The sequence below is a fragment of the Amborella trichopoda genome, chromosome 4 (genome assembly GCF_054954075.1).
Source record: "Amborella trichopoda isolate Santa Cruz 75 chromosome 4, AtrichopodaSantaCruz75HAP2 v2.0, whole genome shotgun sequence".
Lineage (NCBI taxonomy): Eukaryota > Viridiplantae > Streptophyta > Magnoliopsida > Amborellales > Amborellaceae > Amborella > Amborella trichopoda.
Window position 1 is genome coordinate 4,791,732 of NC_142339.1, and position 5,254 is coordinate 4,796,985.

General features: G+C 36.3%; 1 pseudogene; it reads left to right on the plus strand.

Annotated features, from left to right (window-relative positions):
• Nucleotides 1-491: 491 nt before the first annotated feature.
• On the plus strand, nt 492-2,233 carry LOC18439275 (tyrosine decarboxylase 4-like; annotated as a pseudogene).
• The last annotated feature ends 3,021 nt before the right edge of the window (nt 2,234-5,254 follow it).

Consider the following 5,254-nt stretch of genomic DNA (forward strand, 5'->3'; position numbering starts at 1 on the left):
TTGTGAAATGAAATCTAAAAATAAAAAGTATAGAGATATTTTTTCGATAAGTTTCCACGATTGAGTATAAGACTGATTGGGAAGTACCTTTTTAAATAAAAAATTTTGCTTTAGAGTTACCAGATACTTATCATAAAAATATAATACTAGATTTTGAGTTGTAAATTACAATTTTTATTATTAGAAAATTATAAATTTAAATTTTATTTTGAATTTTAAGTAAAATTTTGAATTTAAAAAATATAATAGAAATAATGAATGTTTTATTTTATTGCATAGTTACAATAATTAAATGCATAAGCATTTATTGTCGTTGCATGATGTGGCGGCTACAGGAAATGCCAAAAGTTAGCTTTATGTTTCTCAATTGAATAAAAGGGGGTAGGAAGTAGTGTTGTTTTTAAATGTTTGAATCATGTGATAGCCAACAACTTTCGTGACGATACTCGATCGCCATGTGCGCACGAGCTATGTCCACTAACGCTATATATATAGTTCTTGTTAGGATCCTTGCACTGCCACATATTCATGCCATCCTCCACCTCCAAATGGATAGCTTTAGTTGCTCTAATGGCCTCCAATTGGACTTCAACCCATTAGATTCAGAGGAATTGAGAGAGCAAGCCCATGTAGTTGTGGACTTCATAGCTGATTATTATAGAGAAGTGGAGAAATACCCAGTGAGAAGCCAAATGGAGCCCAATTATCTCCTGAATAAGTTGCCGGAAAATGCCCTTGATTTGCCGGAAAGCCTCGAAACCATCCTCGAAGATGTCAAGAGATACATCATCCCTGGCCTGACTCACTGGCAGAGCCCCAACTTCTTTGCGTACTATCCAGCGAGCAGCAGCACTGCAGGGTTCTTGGGCGAGATGCTATGTACGGCCTTCAATGTGGTTGGGTTTAGCTGGATCACCTCCCCTGCGGCCACAGAGTTGGAATTTGTGGTCACTGATTGGTTGGGGAGAATGTTGTCGTTGCCGAAATCCTTTTTGTTTTCCGGCACCGGGGGTGGTGTCATACATGGAAGTGCAAGCGAGGCCGTGCTCTGCGCGCTGGTTACCGCAAGAAACAAGGCTCTTGAAGAGCTTAACCCCCCAAATATAAACAAGCTAGTTGTCTATTGTTCTGACCAGACCCACTCAGCCCTCGAGAAGGCAGCCGGGCATCTCCCCGGAAAACCTCCGGGTGCTCCTAACTTCGGCAGCCTCTGACTTTGCCCTCTCCCCTGGAGCTTTTGATACCGCGCTAGTGGCAGATGTGGCAGCTGGGCTCACCCCTTTTTTCTTGTGCGCCACCGTTGGGACCACCTCTTCTGCTGCGGTGGACCCTTTGGAGGAACTCGGGCATGTGGCAAACAAGTACCGGGTGTGGGTCCATGTCGATGCGGCATACGCCGGCAACGCGGGCATATGTCCTGAGTTCCGACACTATCTCAACGGTGTAGAGCTCGCTGATTCTTTCAGCATGAGCCCACACAAGTGGCTCTTGACCTACATGGACTGCTGTTGTACATGGGTGCGGGACAATGGTGTAGTGGACTATAAGGACTGGCAGATAGCCCTGAATCGAAGGTTCAGGGCAATCCGACTGTGGCTGGTGCTGCGGAGGCATGGTGCGGTGAGGTTGCAGAGCCACATACGGAGCGATGTGGCATTGGCAAGGCGGTTTGAGATGTTGGTTCTAGGGGACATAAGGTTCGAGGTGGTTGCAAAGAGGATGTTCTCATTAGTGTGCTTTCGGTTGGTGAGCGGCGGATCGGAGCTCAATGCAACATTACTCGAGGCCGTTAATGCAACCGGCCACGCCTATATGTCCCACACTGTGATTGGGGAGGTCTATGTCCTACGATTTGTGGTCGGAGGTGCATTTACTCAAGAGCGGCATGTGGATGAAGCATGGAAGCTGATACAAGAGGAAGCTGATGCCCTGCTTATATGACATCGAAATATATATTTATGTCTGATATTTTAGAAACTATATGGCACACTTACAGTGGTTAAATATTCGCTTTTTATTGGTTAAATAATGGATTTGTTACTCAGATCCACACTATGATCGGGGTTCTATGTCCTACATTTGTGGTCGGAGTTGCACTTACCGAAGAGCGGCATGTGGATGAAGCATACAAGAGCAAGCTGATGCCTTACTTATGTGATTCAAAATATATATATTTGTATTTGATATTTTAGACACTATATGGACTAAATAAATAATGGATCTGTTGCTTAAATTAGTTATTGTTGTGATATATAGGTTTGAATCCTATACTTTCTATATCGTTAGTATAAAATTCTTATATTTGTGTTCATTTTTGTAGCAATTTTAAACTTTTAAAACAATACATGCGTTTCTCCACGTTTTTAAATATGGGGCTATTGTAAGGAACACCGTAGGAACTAGTTTCAAAATTCAAACTGGCTTGAAAAGGAACACATGGATGATTGACGAGTGAAAGCACCCTCCTAAGGGTTGCTACCAAAAGAAAAGAAATGAGTGGTCGCGATTGCATGTAATACTTTATGTTATTTTTTATGGAATTTTGATCAATTTTAAATTTTAGACGTCCAAAATTATCAACGTGGAGCGCATAAAATGTATATAAAATATAATTTACAAAAATTAAATTAAAAAAAATATTTCCCTCGAATAAATACCTTCAAATTTTCATATTAATCAATTAATAGAAATATAAACTAAAATTAGAATACCATATTACATCGTGGTCATTGATGTCGTCGCCTTCTTATATGAACTGTTAGGGGGCACTTGTGCATCATTTCATGGTGGACTTTGTACTATACCCCTTGAGAAACACTGGGACCAATGGGATACTAAATAATTTGTGGAGAAATTTATTTGACTATCACCCCCAAATATCCATTATTTAGAAAGTTGCCCCCAAAAATTTCATTTCAACATTTCCACTTCAATTATTTTAGTTTTCCCCAAATTTTTTACACTTCGGACCCATAGGGTCCAAAGTTTAGCTTTATAACTATAGCTTCAAATCTCAATATCCTGAAATTAGGGTCTTGAGATTTTACACCTTCAAAGTCCAAAGTTGATTTGATAACTTAACTATCTTGTACATCACCTTTAGACCTTGAAGCCTATAAGTTGGTGTATGTGAACAAAACCAATTAGTACTTTCAAGGTCCGATGTTGATGTTTAGAATAACTTTTGATTTTCAAGGTTCGAAATAAATTTATGAGTAAAAAAACAAAAAGATTGAAATTAGGACCTTCAAGGTCAAGAACACAAACACTCCGGGAAACAAAAGAATAAAATAGGTATATGAATTTAATATTGAACTTTTAAGGGGGTTTCATTAAATAATAGTAATTTATGGGGATATTGCGTAGATATCCATTTAGATATTTGTTATTTAAAATATTTCCATCAAATTTTCTTTTTTTTTATTCAAACCCCATTATTTCAATTCGTTTTATTTTTTTCCATATTGCCTCCTACTTTGGATCGTCATTGTCCGAAATTTACTCCAACAAATAGAGTCTTGAATCTTAAGATCTTAACTTTACCGAAACTTATTTTCGACCTTTGAGGTCAGAAGTATTTTGAGACATTAATTATCGTGTACATCAACTTCTAACATAAGTATTTTGAGACATTAATTATCGTGTACATCAACTTCTGACTCTGAAAGGTTCTGAAGTTGATATTTGGATCAACTTCAAACCTTTAAGCTTTAAAATAAGTTTATGAACTTATTTTCAATTACCTAATTTCACATTTGTCAACTAAAAATGATTGTTTCATAAATAGTATGAAAACGTGCCCTCATTTATTTTCTAAAAAGAAAAAAGAAAAGTGTTTCCCAATTTGTCTGCGTGGTATAGAAGGAAGACGGTTAGGAGGTGCAACCATTAAGGTTGATGAGTTGGATCCTCAAAATCTCAAATCATTCATATATCCACGAGACCATTTATTTATTTATTTTTGTACAAGTAGGTCACAACTTTTTTTAGGTATTGGATGTGAAATCTAACGTATTAAAATGTATTATAACTTTCGAAAAAAATTGTTTCGGATTTTGAGTTGTGCATCACTACTCATCTAATTTTACATCCAATGGTTGATAATGTTTGTGATCTTTTAGCATAAAAAATAAATGGCCTCATCACATACATTTTCTAACTTTATTCAAAAAAGAAAATATTTTGATAGGACTGCAGCACTACGACAATAGCACGGCCTGCAGCCTCCACACCATCCATTAATTTGGACGGTCCGTATGCTTTCGACCAATGAATGACAAATCCCAAGTTACTCCTACCTTTAAGTTTTTTTTTTTTTTTTGTCCTTTTATTATGTAAACCTTGTGCCCTCCCACTGAATCTCTCTCCCTCTATATTTGCTCCCTGGTTATCTCTATGCCTCTCTCCCCCTTTTAAATACCTCTCAATCTCTTTGACAAATTAGAAGATTCATTACATTTGTACTCTTGATTTTCTCTCTGCCTACTTCTCTCTCTCCTTCTGTCTTCCAACTGCCCAACTCCAATAAATAGGGCTGCAGCCCAATAGAAACTGCATCCTTTCAAAAAAGAAAAAAGAAAAAATAAAACATTAGGAGGTGGATATTTTGAAAAGTGGGGTTTCAATAAGGTTGCAGCCTTAAACAATTCAATTAAGGCATATTTTTAAATTTTATTATAAATATAATTTTGGTATAAAAAATCCTTAGGATAACTTGAAAATCTATTTTCATCTCTAATTATCAAACTTTAAACTCTAAAAATGGTTCAAATCAAGTAGATCTATAACCATATGAAAATCTAGTAAATGAACAGTCGAGATAATGTGTTGCAAGATACATTATTTCTAGGACTCGAAATATTTTTTCTTTTCATATTCATACATCTCGATGTCGAGATGATCAATGAGAGGGTTTTTCAACATTAAAACGATACTTTCGATAGATTTTTGAGGTGCACATGTAATTCTACATTTTAAGGTTGCAAGCTTATATAAACTTTTTCCTATTTTGAAAAATCTAAAATTAAGGGAACACAGAACTTAAAATATTCTTTTTCTAAAATCTTTAACAAGGTGAATCATGGATAATTTAAAGGGTGTGATTTGCATAAGGTTGCAACCTTAAACAATCCATTTAAGGCGCACTTCTAAATTTTGTCATAAATATAATTTTGATATAAAAGATTCTCAAGATGGATTTGAGAATCTATTTTCATCTCTAATTATAAATTTTAAAATTTTAAAAATGGTTCAA